At 37.1% G+C, this 18,509-nt stretch overlaps 1 protein-coding gene across 8 annotated transcripts in view; it reads right to left on the bottom strand.

Annotated features, from left to right (window-relative positions):
* Nucleotides 1–18,509, bottom strand: part of tshz1 (teashirt zinc finger homeobox 1) — a 324,830-nt gene that overhangs the window by 40,710 nt on the left and 265,611 nt on the right. For all 8 annotated transcript variants that reach the window (XM_048202353.1, XM_048202349.1, XM_048202351.1 and 5 more), the window contains one exon: nt 257–335. The gene's annotated coding sequence lies outside the window, so the exon portion shown is untranslated. The remainder of the gene's footprint in view (nt 1–256; nt 336–18,509) is intronic.

Genomic DNA, 18,509 nt, shown 5'->3' with positions numbered 1-18,509 from the left:
TGTTATTGTTTGATTCATTGTAAACAACGAGAGTGAAATATAGCTAAAGTGCTTTAAAGTTCAGATTAGTTGCACAATAGACATCTTCAATTAAAACAATCCTAAATACTGGTAGATTTATTTAGATATTTGTACGTATGCAACAAGTCATGCATATGGAAATCAGTGACGAGACGTTTTAGGAATCAGTATGTAGTTGCCTATCAGGATCTTCATCCAGATTTTCATTCTCTGTGTGACTGTATCTGGTTATTACCTCATAAACGTCTCTTCCTGCTCCGCTGCACCTCCACGTTCAGGAGGGGCTTCCGTTCCTCGATCCTCCCCTTCAAACCCTGTGCGTTTCAGCAGGAGTTAAGTGACACATTTCACATTTCAAAATACCATCCTCCAACATGAGTCCCGCTGCCTGCCATACCACCTCTTTTGTTTTCTTTGACACATGCGGTCTTCTTCCAATTAGCATTTTTCAGCCATTAAAGAGGAGAGAGGAGTGCTGAAATGTTTTCCTGTTTCATTACCACTGACTGTACCTCTTTGATTGGTTGCAAAGGGAAATGTTCTGTAAAAACATCATTTTCCGCAGAAGCTCGGAAAGAGAGTGGCCAGAAAACGCGGTGTAGATAAACTCCTGGAGTCATATTTAAGCATATAGGATTACTGGAAACGTCTCTCTCTCAGCATTTTATTGACTGGATAAATATATAAAAAGTGAAAGAAACAGTGCAAAGATCGAGATGAGACACGAAAGCTATACACCGTGCTTTATATTCCGTTTTTAAATAGGATATTTCCCCTCTTTCTAGATCTTGTCATTAAATAATATAGCAGCGCAGTTCTGTCAGTTTTTATTTATTTATTAGTTTGTTTGTTTGCTCCCCAGGTCTTCTTTTCACGCTGGAAAAAGCGAAGATGGTGAACAATTTCGAACACTACCGGAATGGAAAAAAGAAACATTTGATTCTTTCATATTTCTGAACCATAATTATTAAGATGTAACCATTTTAGATCAAAGATATGCATGAGACGCCTTTGATAATGTATGGTTTTTAAGAGAAACAGAATAGGATGGGTTTTTTTTTCCGCTTCAGTCAAACTTATAGCCTGAGGGTTTCAGTTAGAGAGAGATCTCTCCTCGATACTGATGCAACAAAGAGAAAAACAGCCCCCTAAAGCTGCTCGGAGTGCTCTACTTCTGACGCTTAGTGGAAATGTGTTTGTTTTTATAAAAGATCTAAAAGCATTAATAAGAACAACAAGAAATGTTTTCCTCTTTTCTCCATTGACCAGCTAAAATATCCTGCATGATGCCAAACTGTTATGATTACATAGCGCATTCGAGACCATTCAAATAAATGTGTTTCCCCCCCCCCCTCATTTTTTCACTAAAAAGACATGGGGGAAACTATCCTCAGAGTCTTAGTAAAATGATATGATAAATATAACCAGAAAAATCTTGACTAGCCAACGCAGGTCACATCTCACAGCCCAAACCTGCCATTTCTGTTTATTTTAGCAGATATGGCTGCCTATCAAAACACAATTCAGTAGTCAGGAGGTGTTTATATAGGGGTTTTGGTTTATGTAAGACTGAGGAGGCTCCGTACGCACCATTTCAGTCCACCCGTCTGCCACACTGAACGTCCCTTCACTCTCTTTGCCAGAAATGGGTTGATTCAAACAAACGGCCCTATAGAGTCTAGCTGCCTTTGATCCGGGTGTTGAACCAGGCCAGGTTTTCCGGCCCTACGTTTGTTGCTTCACACCCTGGCAGAAGCCTGAACGGCGTCCCTGTCTTTGCAAATGCCTCGGCTAGCTCTGGCTGGCCTCTGCAGCGGGAGCGACTGATGACGCCAGCCTCAAGGCTATATCAGCAAATCAGACGTATACGGCCCTGCTCCACCCCGAACTACCCTGCAAACGTTCACGCGTACCACTTCGTTCTAAATGAGAGCTTTTTTTTTTCTTTCCTCAAATACTGGCCAGGTCACTTACTGGAGTTTTCCTGCTTTTTTCTCTTTGAGCTCTCATCAGCTGAATTTTTCCTTCATTCATTCCTGCTTTAATACAAATACACATATAATCTACTGTACTTCTCTATACTGTAAATGCAATACATATATATTAACATTTTATATATAAAACATTTTTATATATACATATACACACACACACAATTTCTCTAACTTTATATATATATATATATATATATATATTTATTTATACATACATATATACATACATATACTGTATATACATATATATATATATATATATATATATATATATATATATATATATAAATATATTATTAATTATGTAATATTTGTTATAATATATATATTAAAATAAATTAATAAATTATAAGTAAATCAAAAATTAAAACTAATTAATCACATTATATATATATATACACACACACACAATTTCTCTAACTTTATATATGTATATATATACATATATATATATATATATATATATATATGTATGTATGTATGTATGTATGTATGTATGTATGTGTGTGTGTGTGTGTGTGTGTGTGTGTGTGTGCGTGCGTGTTTATATGTTACATTATGAAATAAATGTTTGCCGCAATTATTAGCACCGCTAGAAATTCTTTTGAGTACAATAGCTCTGAAGTATATTCCCATTCATATTTCCATTTATTTATTTATTTTATTTTTTAGCACATCAGGGTAACTAGGACCGTCCATGACTTCCTGTTTCAGGCTTCCTGTACATTTTATACATTATATATATATATATATATATATAAATAAAATTTACATTTTTATATTGTATTGTTCATTTGCATTTATAATCCAATTTATACATTTATTGATTGATTGTTTGATATTGGTTGATTGAATGATTTCAATTTACTATATATTAGGTTGGGATTTTGGGTTGGGAAGTAGTTAAAAAGAAAAAAAAAAGCACATATACACTCTTCTGACCTAAATGCTCAATCTTACTAAACTAATTAATCACAGTAGCCTAATCACAGTGACAAGGTTGGCTGGGTGACATTCTCCAAAATCTCCACTTTGATTTTTTTTTTTTTTTTTTTCAGTCAGTCCCACATGATCTCCTTCGCTCTCTGTTGCCCCACTCATTCCAATATTTTCTCAAGGTTAACAGGTAGAAAATGTTTTAAGTGTGTTGGGCTGCTTTAAGTCGAGGGTGTGGTGGGCAACGGAGGAGGCGTCTCTCTGGGCTGCATTAATCAGAGAGAATGACAAAACCATATCTGTGACGACAACGACGGCTCAGCTGCCCGACATCGGCTGTAACGGAGGAGGAGGAGGAGGAGGAGGATAACTTTATTAATCAACATCTCTTGATTAATTGTTATAAAGTGTCATCCATAAATTTTCCTTCGATTTAATAATTCTTGAGGAAGACTTAACAATCTCCCTCGTGATTTGAGTTTTATTGAGGGCTGTACCGAGCGAGGTGCGCTGACATAAATAGCATCTCAGTGGCCAGTCTCCTCGTCACTGACAGATATGAAATACAATTATCAGTGTGATCTGTTTAAAAATTCATCATCAGCCTACTGTCTACAGAGGAAACACACTCACTCGCTCTCAATCTCCTGCTTTCTCTCTGTCTCTTATTCATGTACACATACGCACACACGCAGAGTGTATATGTAGAGGGGTCATAACTGATAAGCTGTTCTATCCATTTCAGATTTCATTGTTTTTTCTCTCCCTCCAGCTCGTTAAGTTATTTTAACTGTGGATATTGTATTATGTGCTCTGCAACGGCCCCCCCTTTATATTAAAACATAAATCACGGGATAATCAATCAGTAAATGACAATGCTGAGGCAAATCGCTGCTATCATTGTTCCCACACAGAATATCATTAATATAACTCTTATCAGAGATGAAACAGCCAAACACACTCGAAACGACTCCACATATGCCGCACAATCCATTTTTTAAAGTGACCTCATCCTAACCATACGTTTTTTAAATCTTTTCATGTCAAGCTTCAAATACATAGTTAGGGGCTGTTCAACAGGACATGTTCTGCAGAAGAACACGTTGACATACGTTTATTTTATTTAAGTTGAACTCTTTTTAACTTGGGACGTGTCATAAAAACAACACAAAATACTGCTGGGGAAAAAAAAAAACCATGGTGAAATGGTAAAGAATGAGAATGTAATGCATGTTTCAATAAAAAATGAATTAAAAATAATGAATATTTTACAGCTAGTTGTTTAGATGTACAGATTTCTTGATTCGATTTGGTTGTGATTCACAAGCTCTCAATTCCAATCCAAACCATTTGGACATATTTCAATAATGTCACTTCTGCTTACATATGAAACAAATTCAGGGAACCTTTTAATGTAGTACATAACAAAATATTAACAATAACAATATTAACATTATTTACAAATATTTAACAATGGTTAGGCAAATTTGGATTTTGATGGTTATATTTATATAAAGAAATATAACAAATTACATATAAAATTTTAATACAATTATTATAAAATATATCATTCTAATGCATTTTATTAAAATATTTACAATTATACATATTTAAGTTTTTTTTAGAATGATAAATAAATATAGTGCCTTATAAAAATATTAATTTGAAGAATTAACATATGTTAAGAGTTCAGATGTGAATTATGTATCAATATAATAAATAGAATATTAATAATAAATAAATTGAATATTATTCTATTTATTATTATTTAATAAATATTATTTATTTTTATTTTATATATAATATTATTTCTAGTGTCTTTTATTAAAATACTACACTGTAAAAAATTATTTTCCTGATGTTATCACAACCTTTTTTCTTTTGTCAAATCAACTTAATTAATGTAGTTCAGATTACATAATATTTTGAGTTTCTGTTGATTAAATCAGTCACCTTCATTGTACTAACTCAAATTTTTTATTTCAATGAACTCAAAATTTTAAGACAACCAGGTAACTTTTTTAAGTTAAACCAACAATTATTTATTACAGTGTACAATTTTATAAATTTAAGAAGCATTTTTGGATGATTCATTAAAATAACCAGCTCTTAAGACTTATTTGTTCCTGAATCGGACTATGCTGGTCACGCTTTATGGTTTTGATTCACTAAAAAGAACCGGTTCATAAGAGTCATTTGTTCCTGAATCAGATTACACTGTCTGTTAAACACAGTATACAGTGTAAGGCAGGGCTGTAACCACCGCAGACATTGAGGGGGACAAGTCCGGCCTAACATTAAGAAATGGCCAAATTCCCCCAAATTAAATATTCAGGAACCGACAATAATATTCAGTGATGCAAACTACTCAACATTTTTATGAAATTTCGCCGTTTTGAATTGAAAACACGCTATAATTTGATCAATATGATATGATTAATATAACTTATAACTGAATGTGATGAGACAAGAAACGTTTTGCATTTTTGACATAGACATAAAATAAAATATTATTTGCAAATAGTTTAAATTGATTACTTAAAGGGTTAGTTCACCCAAAAATTAAAACAATGTTATTTATTACTCACCCTCATGTCGTTCTTAAGGTCCGTAAGACCTTTGTTCATCTTCGGAACACAAATTAAGATATTTTTGATTAATTCCGATGGCTCAGTGAGGCCTCTATAGACAGCAATGCCACTGTAAATATCAAGATCCATAAAGCTACTAAAAACATATTTAAATCAGTTCATGTGAGTTCGGTGGTTCTACCTTAATATTACAAAGCGACGAGAATACATTTTGTGTGGCAAAAAAAACAAAATAACGACTTTTCAACTATCTCGTGATGGCCGATTTCAAAACACTGCTTTGGAGCTTTACGAATCGAATCAGCGGTTCGGAGCGCCAAAGTCACATGATTTCAGCAGTTTAGCCGTTTGATAGGAGATCCAAATCACTGATTCGATTCGTAAAGCTCCGAAGCAGTGTTTTGAAATCACCCAACACGAGATATTGTTGAAAAGTCGTTATTTTGTTTTTTTGGTGCACAAAAAGTATTCTCGTCGCTTTATAATATTAAGGTAGAACCACTGAATTCACATGAACGGTTTTAAATATGATTTTAGTAGCTTTATGGATCTTGAGATTCACAATGGCATTGCTGTCTAGGCCTCACTGAGCCATCGGATTTAATTAAATATATCTTAATTTGTGTTCTGAAGATGAACAAAGGTCTTACAGGTGTAGAATGACATGAAGGTGAGTTATAAATGACATTATTTTCATTTTTGGGTGAACTAACCCTTTAATAACTACAATAGACCTTTTAACTTTCTTATTTCTTTTTCGTTATTCCCTTAAATACCTTTTAATCTTTTAATTATTTAATTCCTTTTTTTAATTACCCAATAACACCCCTGGAAAACAATATCATGGTCCCCCCCAATGTTCAAGACATGGTTACAGCCTTGGTGTAAGGTAATTGATGGAATTTTAAGAATCAATATGGTTTAAATGAAATCTGTACTCAGTCTTGCTATTTACATCTGTACTTTAAACAAAAACAACTTCTGCAGATGTTTGCAAAATACAGAAGTGCAGCAGAGACACCCAACTTATGTGTTTAATTAAAGCTTGGCCCGTTACATCTCCATTGTCCCGCGGACTCCTTCAACACAGCTGTACGGCAAAGACGGCGCCGTCCTCAGCAGACTGCTGGTTGCCAATTAAGCAGTGAAAGGGACTCGGCATCCACACCCACCTCAGCTGGCAGCGGCCCAATTTACAACCGGCGTGTCACCGCGTGTCTGTAAGTGGGCTGATCTACACGTGTCACGGCTGAAGTTTGCAGTCTGCCGAGACCGCGGATGGACAGGTAGTGCCAACCCCACCTCAGCCAGCCCCCCTCCTCCCCTCTCTCCCTCGCTCTCTTCCTTTGCTGATCAAGGACACTCCTATCAGCATGAGCGCAGAGAGGGGCCATCCATCAGGGCAGATGGGTAATAGAAACACTGTGTGACAATGGTCATCAGCGTCGAAAACAACAGCCTATAAACATCCGGTGACACGCGCTCCGGAGTAGGAGGTGGTGGAGCGGGGGTGGTAAAACCAGGAATTGAGACAGGGAGAGAGACAGCATGAAAGATTATGGAGGGAGAGACGGAGAAATGATTTAGAAACAGAGAGAAGGTAACAGAAACGCATTTGTGTGTGCCAGCGCATCTCAAAGTCCAACGCAAACAAAGCCAAGGTCCGTCGTCATGCCGTGACTGTTTATTTCGCAAACGAGACAGAGAGTAACAAATTGACAGAAGTGATTAAATGGCGAGCAAGATGATGAAGAGAAGCAGGGAGGTGATCACACGGCAGATCTGAGGCCTTCGCTAAAACAACCCCGTTTTGTCCTCTTTCAAAGGTCTCGGCGCAAAACGCCACAAAATCGTTCTGACTTTTGCCGCTCAAACGCTTTTATTTATTTACCTCGGCATATATTTATTTCATTCTCCCGTTTGCCAAATAAAGACTAATTAGAGGAGCTAACGTTTCAAAATGGGAAGCTTGCCTCACATGGTGGGATTTTTTTCTTCCTCTTTTCTAATTTTTTGTCAGTTTTTTTCTCTCCCCCATCAGTTTAATTAGCCAACATTTGTCTCAGTTTTCCTGAGCAGCGTTTGTTTATCCTAGTGTCACGCCTGACATTGGCCAATTAGTGCAGTGAAATTGTTTAGCCTCAATAGCACAAGCAGTGGAAAACACTCCCGAGATGTTTGCTGCGAGCTCACGGGGAGATTCAGAGAGAAATTTGGGGAAAGCGAAAAAGGGATGTCAGAGTATTTCGGTTGATTATGAAGAATCATGACCGCATGAGGGTTTTGATTATGGGCAATGCTTAGGAAGATGTTATTGGTCGCTTGACAGCAGTGAAATATGAATAGAGTTTAGGCAGAAAGTCCATTCTTAATATAATAATTCAAGGATTTTTAAAAAGGCTAAATATTTTAACAATTATTTGTTCATTAACTCATGACGGTCAGTCACTTATGCCTTACAATTACAAAAAAGTAGCATGTTAAAGTCAAATCTATTTCGGTGTCATACAGTGAGACTTTTTACAATCTAGCATTATCCAACATCCCGTTTTCCTCTGAAATATGCCACATTTCTGAAGTATAATGGTCATGCCAAAATATCCATTTTTTTTTTTACAGTCGCTACTACTGTAAATTCATATTAAATTCATATGGGATCCCATTTAAGTAGTAGTCTTTCTGTAAATGAAATTTCTTTTTGCGATATCAGTAGTGGCTAATATCGACATACCACAGTTTTAATGTAAAAACACTGACTGTAGTAATGGTAACTATGATATTTTTATGGAAACTATGGTTACCATGGTGACTTTTTGTAAGCGTAGGCTGTACTTGGCTATACTGAAACTTACAAATTGCCTTATGTACTACATAAAGAGAAAACAAAGCATCAAACATACAGACATTCTTTGTTCCATTCAGTCCTACAATTCAAGGGTTTCAGATGCTCTCCAGGAAGACATCGCAAACACAAAGACACGCAGAAGCTGTAGGGTACTTAATATGATATGCCTTCACTATTAATACTCTCTTTAGGTCTTTCAAAGCCATTTTGGTCCTGAAATTGGAATATTTATTTTGTGTTGGTGCTCCATTCTGACTGATGTGCTCGACATGACATGCTGCAGGTTTGAGTTTATGGATATGAAGTGTTAATACATCCCCCGCTGGATAAGTCATTTTGACTCATTCTTGCATGCACACGCGTGTCGGAAAGAGTGAATCTATGTGCCTGTAAGAGAGAGAGTGAGAAAGAGAGAGAGAGCGATTGACTCGGCACACCGCCTGCCCTCACACAACAATTACCGCAGTCAAGGCCCACTGCAAAGATAAATTAATGCCTCCTCACAAGACAAAAGATTTTCTGTTCACTAAAATACAAAAAACTATCATGTACCAGTACGTGTTTAGAGCATGTTTTACAATTAAAACGACTCTTGGAACTAAAGTAAACACCTTGTTTTACCTAAGAAGCTTGGGTGAGACTAAATAAAAAGACGTTCTTGTGCCTTTTTGAGGGGGCAACAGTGGTGGTCCTGGCTCACCCTGTACACTTGAAGAGATAAGACCTAATCAGAGGAAAATCAAAACTTTTAATGACTAAGTGGTTTTTCATACAGATGTGGTCAGAATTATTGGCACCCTTGGTAAATATGATCAAAGATGACTATAAAAATAAATCTGCATTGTTTATCCTTTTGATATTTAATTCATAAATTAGCAAAAATCTAACCTTTCATTGAAGAAAAAGAATTGAAAGTGTGTGTGTGTGGGGGTGGGGGGGTGGGGGTGGAATCACATTATGAAATAATTGTTTTTCTCCAAAACACGTTGGCCACAATTATTGGCACCCCTAGATTTTTTTATGAGTAAAATATCTCTGAAGTATATTCCCATTCAAATTTACATTTTTTAGCACACCAGGATGATCTTGAACATGAAATTGTCCAGACATGACTTCCTGTTCCACAGGAGTATAAACATGAGGAAACACAAAGGCCAAATTCCCTTAATCATTCATCACAATGAGTAAAACCAAAGAATATAGTTCTGATGTACAGCAAAAGATTGTTGAGCATCACAAAATAGAAAGTGGCTGTAAGAAAATAGCTAAAGCATTGAAAATCCCCATTTCCACTATCAGGGCAATAATTAAGAAGTTCCAATCAACTAAAGATGTTACAAATCTGCCTGGAAGAGGACGTGTGTCTAAATCGTCCTAATGTGAAGTGAGGAGGAAAGTTTGAGTGGCCAAAGACTCTCCAAGGATCACAGCTGGAGAATTGCAGAGATTAGTTGAGTCTTGAGTCTAAGAAAGCCTAAAAAAATGATCAAACAGCACCTACATCTGCACAAGTTGTTCGAGAGGGTTTCAAGAAAAATCCTCTGCTCTCATCTAGAAGCAATCTCCAGCATATTCAGTTGTCAGATAAGACTGGAACTTCAAACGGGACCGGCTTCTATGGTCAGATGAAACTAAAAAAAGAGCTTTTTGGCAGCAAACCCACCAGATGGGTTTGGTGCACATATAAAAAGTACCCCATGCCCACGGTTAAATATACTGCTGGATCTTTAATGTTGTGGGCCTATTTTTCTACTGGAGGTCCTGGATATATGGTATCATGGATGCTATCAAATACCAAAAGATAAAAAATCAAAACCTGACCGCTTCTGCTAGAAATCCAATAATGGGCCGTGGTTGGATCTTCCATCAGGTGGAAGATGATCCAAATGATCCAAAACAAACATCAAAACCAACACAAAAATGTGTCACTGAGCACTAAATGAAGCTTCTGCCATGGCCATCCCAGTCCCCTGACCTGAACCCTAAAGAAAATGAGTGGAGTGAACTGAAGAGAAGAAGCACCAACATGGAGCTAAGAATCTGAAGGATCTGTAGAGATTCTGCATGAAGGAATGTTCTCTGATCTCTTGTCAGGTGTCTCAAACACTTAGACTCATCAGGCATCATAGGTGAAGACTCAGAGCTGTTGTCTTGGCAAAAGGAGGTTGCAAAAAGTATTGAATAATAGGGTGCCAATAATTGTGGCAAACGTGTTTTGGAGAATAACATTTATTTCATAATGTAATTTTTCCCCCACTTTCAATTCTTTTCCTTCAATGAAAGGTTAGATTTATTTTTACAGTCATCTTTGATCATATTTATCAAGGGTGCCAATAATTCTGACCACAACTGAATATGTGTCTATAGGTCAATAAATATAATAAATAAATTTATTGAAAATATATTTAAATAAATTTGTGTAATATCATCAGCCACTTTATTAGGGACACATGTTAAATATCTAATCACATGGCAGCAACTCAGACATGATCAAGACAAAGTTCAAACTGAGCATCAGAATGGGGAAGAAAGGTGATTTAAAGGATTAGTTGACTTTAAAATGAAAATAACCCCAAGCTTTACTCACCCTCAAGCCATCCTAGGTGTATATGACTTTCTTCTTTCTGATGAACACAATCTGAGTTATATTAATAAATATCCTGATGCATCTAAACTTTATAATGTTAAAGAACGGGGGCAACGAGTATGAAGCTGAAGAAAGTGCTCCATCTAAAGCAAAACGTATTCCACACACCTCCGGATGTCGCGTCAGTAAACCTTTTTTCGTAAGTTGTATAGGGAAGGCGTAGGACGTAGCTTATGTGTTTGAACTGCAAGACTTTTACACTTTCTTAGTAAGTTGAATACAGAAGGCAGTCTGGCAGAAGCTAGATATTTTACTTTATAACTTGTTAAATATTGATATTTTTCTTACACAATTGCATTGCTTTGCTTCAGAAGGACTTTATTAACCCCCTGGAGCCGTGTGGAGTACGTTTTGCTTTGGATGGAGGCACTTTCTCGAGCTTTATACTCGTTGGTCCCGTTCACTGCCATTATAAAGCTTAGATGCGTCAGGATATTTATAAATATAACTGATTGTGTTCACCTGCAAGAAGAAATTCAAATACACCAACTGTAGGAATGCTTGAGGTGAGTAAAGTTTGGGTTAATTTTCATTTTAAAGTGAACTAATCCTTTAAGTGGCTTTGAATGTGACATGGTTGTTGGTACCAGACGGGCTGGTCTGAGCATTTCAGAAACTGCTAATTTACTGGGATTTTCACACACAACCATCTCTAGGGTTTACAAAGAATGGTCTGAAAAAGAGAAAATATCCAGTGAGCAGCAGTTCTGTGGGTGAAAATACCTTGTTCATGCCAGAGGTCAGAGGAGAATATTCTATCATCTGGTTTGAGATGATAGAAAGGCAACAGTAACTCAAATAACCACTTGTTACAACCGAAGTATGCATAATAACATCTCTGAATGCACAACACCCGAACTTTGAAGTAGATGAGCTATATCAGCAAAAGACCACACCGGGTGACACTCCTGTGAGCTAAGAAAAGGAAACTGAGACTACAATTTGCACAGGCTCACCAAAACTGGACAATAGAAGATTGGAAAAACATTGCCTGGTCTTGATTTCTGCTGCAACATTCAGATGGTAGGGTCAGAATTTGGTGTAAACAACATGAAAGCATGGATCCATCCTGCCTTGTATCAACGGTTCAGGATGGTGGTGGTGTAATGTGTGGGGGATATTTTCATGGCACACTTTGGCCCCTTTGTACCAATAGAGCAGCCTTTAAATGCAACAACCTACCTGAGCATTGTTGCTGACCATGTCCATCCCTTTATGACCACAGAGTATCATCTTCTGATGGCTACGTCCAGCAGGATAACGCGCCATGTCACAAAGCTCAAATCATCTCAAACTGGTTTCTTGAGCATGATGGTGAGTTCACAAAAGATCTCCAGTGATAAAGTCACCAGATCTCAATCCAATAGAGCACATTTGGGATGAGGTGGAACAGGAGATTTGCATTATGCATCAGCAGCAATTGCGTGATGCTATCATGTCAATATGGACCAAAATCTCTGAGGACCTTGATTCTATGCCATGAAGAATTAAGGCAGTTCTGAAGGCAAAACAGGGTCCAACCCGGTACTAGCAAGGTGTACCTAATAAAGTGGCCAGTGAGTGTACACACATGGACATATATAAATTTCAGTTCATCTTTATGAAACATATAAATAATGTATATGAAAAAGAGCCCTTATCCCTAATGTGTCCAGTCGATTTTTTCCTGCATGATTCTGACTGTTTTTCTTTGCATGTGACCAAGATATACTCAGATTCAATTTATGCAGCCTTCTCTTTGGTCTATTATTATATTTGTTATTATTGCATCTAACCGTCGCTGTACTACACCACTTCTGATTGTGTATATATAGGGCCCTTCCTTTTACCTCAGCCTGAAATAGTTTTATAATGCAAGAGGTGAGGACGTCTTTGATGTGTCGAGTTGGCAAGAGGGCGTCGAGTTAAGACGTTAAGATACGTCAAGTAGTTCACACTACACAGAGCACAGATTCAATTTAGCACTTCCTCCGCGCCACCAGAAACCATGCGCGAGGCGTTTCAAGCCACAGACTCCCAAACAGCGGCCGACACTTCCTCTCCAGCCTGCAGTCTATCTTATCTATCTTCTCATCTGTATCATCCTCGTCTGAGTGGAACAAAGACAAGCGGCATCGCTGAAGTGGCACTGACAGCTTTGCAGGGGAAGAGTGAGGCTGCTCTGTGGGGAGAACTGGGAAAGTGTGCAGCCTGTGGCGGAAGGGAGACGCCAGCGTATCTTTCATGCCGCCCTCAGCCTTTAGCTCCGGGCTCCCACTCAGAATCACACACGCTCATGTCACCCTAAGGCAGCAGTCTCAAACACTTAGACTCAAACCCAGAGGTGTTTATGGAACTCTACTGCTCAGCCCAGTGTCTTGCTCATTCAATCCCAGCAACTGGCAGTCTGACTGCTGGTTTGGTTGGTGAGGTCTAATTATGTGTAGACACACTGATATGTTATATGTAGCGCTCACACACATAGCCACAAATAGACAAACACATAAGGTGCACATGTTCCTAGAGCTAGTGAGCTGTCATGCTGCATACTAGTACCTACATAGGCAGCCGCCTTCTAAGACAGCATCCTGACTAATTAGGAACACTATACAAATAATAGCAATCCCCATAACCATTTTCAATGGAGTTCTCCATTAGCATTAGCATTCTGTTAACACAAATATTAGATCATAGCACTAGCAACACCAAGGTCATGGTTTAGATCCCAAGGGAATGTATGAAGTGATATCAACATGTTCTCCAACCAACACTCCTATATAGGTCGTTTGTCACTTCCCTGAAATACGACCCATAGGAGCGTTTACTAAAGTTGCGCCCCTATCGACAACAGGACACTTTCATTTTAATTCATGAAATACGACCCATAGGAGCGTTTGCTAAAGTTGTGCCCCTATCGACAACAGGACACTTTCATTTTATTGCATTGTTCCCTTTTACCTGCGTCATATTTTGGGTTTCGCGTAGCTCAATTGGCAGAGCATTGCAATATCAATATGCAATCATGTGATCATGCGGATCGTGGGTTCGATCCCAGGGAACGCATGTGCTCATAAAGTGTATATGCACTATAAATCAATAAGGGTAGGTTATGGGATGGGATGGGGTAGGGTGGGTGTAGTTGTTATTAAAAAAAAATGAATTTTGCTAAATGGAAATACGACAAATGGTGTAAAAGGTCCACACATTGCATTTAAATGAACACACATTTTGATTGGTAACGACAGTCATACGTCATTTCATGACAACAGATGTAACACGACACTGTCATTATTTTTATGCCAGCTAGAGGGCGCATGACTTAAATATAGGTCATAAGAAGGTGCTTGAAAAACAACCTATAAGGTCATTTTTTTGTTTTGTTTTTTGGAGGACAGTCTGAGTGATATATAGCGTATACTTTTAAAGCAAGTCACTTTATAAATTAGGGGGCATTTACACAACACCATTTTCAACTAAAAATGGAAACATTTTATGCATTTTGGCCACTTGTTTACACGACAACGGCATTTTAGGGGCCTAAAAATGCAAACATTTGAAAACAGGATTCAAAGTGTAAGTTTGAAAATGATACCATTATCGTCTCCATGTAAACTACAAAACCGCAAATTAGGTGTGTAGTGTTCCTTTATAAAGTGACATTGCCAACTACTGGCCTGGCATGCATAATACAACGTTTTTAGTAATTTTCGCTGCCGCTTGTGAACAAGGATCAGTTTGACAATATTGTCGTCTGTATGCGATAAACACAAAGGAAAAACTTTTCTGTTTTTAGTACATCATTGTTGTGTAAATGTATCCTAAATGTCAATTAGCATGATGCTAAGCTAACAGTATGATACTCGTACACAAATATTGGGTAAAATAACCCTTTTTTATTTATAAAACTGTATTTTTTAAAATAAAAATCTAAGTATTAAGTGTTAACTAAGGCCCCATTTACACTAGTGTGTTTTCTTTTTAAAACGGCGTATTAAAATGAAAACGATCCTCGTCTACACTGGCGTTTCCACAGCATTTCAGAAACGATCTCCGTCTACACTACACAACCGAAAACGCATGTCACATTACTGTTCATGCACACTGGGCATGTCCGTCCAAGTGTAAACAGTTGAGTCTTGCGCATATATGTAGATGCAGTATTAAAAAAAAAACATAGTTTAACTGCACAATGGTTGCTAAAAATTACAACAAAGCCAGCAAAGATTGCAGTTCAGTCTCCATGTTATTGCTTACACGGTCGTCAAGGATACGCAGAGTGAACGTGGGCAGCCACGCCATCGTTTTCAAAAGTCTGCATTTTGGTCCGTTTACACTGAAACGCAATCCTGCTGTTTTCAAACTAAAATGGGCTATGCAGCGTTTTTGAAAGTCTCAGTTTTCGAGGTTTGAAAAAAACAGAGTAGTGTAAACAACAGGCGTAGCAAAACTTATGCGTTTTAAAACCTAAACACACTAGTGTAAACAGGGCCTAAAACTATTCAAAGTTCTCAGTAATTGAAACAAAGATTTAATAAAATAAAATGTAAATATTACATGAAATCAAAGAATTTTTGCCTGGTAATAAGTTTAAGTACAAACTTGCTAAAAACTTATTAAAAGTAAAGGTGGAATAAAATAAATTAAAGTTAAATAGAAATATATAAAAAACTTAAAAATGACAAAAGCACATGATAAAATTAAAATAAATTTTAAATGAAAACATGAAAACTGAAAATATAAACATGAAAGCTATTTCAAAATATTAATAATACTATAGTAGTATAAAAATAATGCTAAAGAAACACTGAGAAATGTAGATTTTTTTAAACTAAGTTCATCGCAATGTATTCTGGGATTGTCTTCTTTTTGAAAGATACATAGAACTTGTCCAAAATAAGGTATCCTAAGCAGCTCACAAGGTAGTATATTGGACCACATGCACGAATCTTGAAATTCCCCCAGAAATGCACATGTATATATATTTACAGAAACAAGAGCGCACACACACCCACTCAGACAGACACCGTAGAAGAGCGGATTTCACAGCCAGGCAGCAGATGCTGCTGCACATGTGTCAATGTGCACAAATGTCAGATATTAAAATCTTGTGACTCTCAGGGGGATCGGAGGGTATAATTTTGTCACCGTTTCATTATGACTGTGAGATTGTAATTGTTGTGGTTTACCTGACATGAGTTTGGTGGCATATGTGTGTATTTGTGTGTTCTCATGTTCACACAATTGCGGCTTTGAAGGGGGGCGACGATGGCAGGCTGGCGGAGGAAGGGGGGGGGGGGGGTCGCTGGGAACAGGGTTCAGACGGATCACCGCGCCCGTGCCGGGGTTTGAGTCGGCAGCGGGCAGATGGACCGCTGACACTGGCACAAGGAGAAAGTATAAAGTCGAGTAGACAGGAGGAAAAAACGAGGGAGTCAAAAAATACATCATCATCATCCTCGCTGACACTCTGTTGGTCTTGACCTTAACAGGCTGGAGTGTTGTCAGACGCAGGCAGCAAGGCCTGATGGGAGAGTCAGGCATGTCTGTGGGCGCAGGGCTTCATTCGGCTGTAGGGGCTGCGCTGCATCTAAACTGCTCTGTGCTAAACACGTCTCTGCTCATGCACAAATAACAATCCAACCTCAGCCGAGCCATGTTATTAAATATTTTAGAGGAGTGTGATCGCAATGTCTCCACATTCATTGAGTTTTCATTGAATATTTGACACTTTCTAATGCTTTTCACCTGTAGCATCCCAGTTTTATGAGGTAAAATATTTTTCCTCCACACAGTAAAAATGTTTTCTCAGCCAACCTGAAATTGTGCTGCACGACAATACGTATTTCAACAACAATACATAAATAACCGAAATAGAAACAAATAAAAATATGCATATTCCAAATTTGCATATTCTGAATCAACACTGAACTTTCAACTGATTAAAGACTGATTACTATTGTCTTGTTCACATCATTGAATCATTATTTTCACTGTAAAGCTGCTTTGAAATAATCTGTATTGTATAAAGCGCTATATAAATAAAGGTGACTTGACTATTCATATTCATGAAAGAACAATAAAAATAAGACTCAATACACATGGCATTTGGTATAGAAATGTTTCAGTGTCATTCACACTTTTGGGTTGGTAGGTTTTTTCAATGCAATTAAAAGAAGTATCTTATGCTCCACAATGCGGCATTTTAAAAATGCAATAAAAGCTAAAAAAAATTTCAAATAACTGTTTTCCATTTTTATGTATTTTAAAACATAATTTATTCCTGTGATGGCAAAGCTGAATTTTCAGCATCATTACTCCAGTCTTTTGTGTCACATGATTCTTCAGAAATCATTCTAATATGCTGATTTGCTGCTCAAGAAACATTTCTTATTATTATAAATTTTCAAAACAGTTGTGCTGCTTAATATTTTTGTGGAAACTAATACTTTTTTTCAGGATTCTATGAAAAATAGAATGATCAAAAAACAGCATTTATTTTAAATAACTTTAATAACTCACTTTTAACTAGTTGCTTATTAGCTTGCATATTGGCTGTTTATTAGTACTTATAAAGCACATATTAATGCCTCATTCTGCACGACCATATTCTACATCCCTAAATCCATACCTAAACTTAAACGCAACAACTACCTTACTAACTATTAATAAGCAGTAAATTAAGAGTTTATTGAGGCAGAAGTCATAGTTAATAGTGAATATGTGTTGTGCAAAGTGTTACCAAAAAATCTTACTGACCGCAAACTTTTAAACAGTAATGTACACATATTCCAACTCAGGTTATGAGATATTTTACATCATTGGCATTAAACCTGGCACGACATGTCTCCACACATCGAGTCTGCACAGTTTTAAAGTGCGAATGAGATTTGAGAGCTACAGCGGATGGAAACATTTTCACAGAATTACAACAATTTGGCTTCAGAAGAATATATAATGTAAGGCGTATGGACCACTTTTATGGACACTGACAGCGTCTGCTCACTATATGCTTTTGTTCTATGAATATTGTTCAAAATATCACTTTTTTTTCCATGGAAGAGAGTTAGTTGTTTGGAACGACAAGTGTAAATGATGACAGAATTTTACATTTTGGACTATCCCTTTAAGCTTAAAACTAATTCAGAGTTTGCAAAACCTACACTCTAAAAATGCTGGGTTAAAAACAATCCAAGTTGGGTTAAATGTTTGACCAATGTGCAGGGCAGTTTTATTTAACCCAACTACTGTTTAAAAATGACTATATGGCTGGCTTAAAATGAACACAAAATAGGTTGGAAATTAAAAATCACACACATTATAACTAGAGGAAACAACTTATATTTTATTCACAATAGAATATAGATAACATATCAAATGTTGAAAGTATTATTAGGTCAATTGGCAACATGATTGGGTATAAAAAGAGCCTCTCAGAGTGGCAGTGTCTCTCAGAAGTCAAGATGGGCAGAGGATCACCAATTCCCCCAATGCTGTGG

Source organism: Megalobrama amblycephala, linkage group LG9 (assembly GCF_018812025.1).
Source record: "Megalobrama amblycephala isolate DHTTF-2021 linkage group LG9, ASM1881202v1, whole genome shotgun sequence".
Classification (NCBI taxonomy): domain Eukaryota; kingdom Metazoa; phylum Chordata; class Actinopteri; order Cypriniformes; family Xenocyprididae; genus Megalobrama; species Megalobrama amblycephala.
The sequence above is the reverse complement of the archived record's forward strand: the minus strand, read 5'-3'. Positions and strand labels throughout refer to the sequence as shown.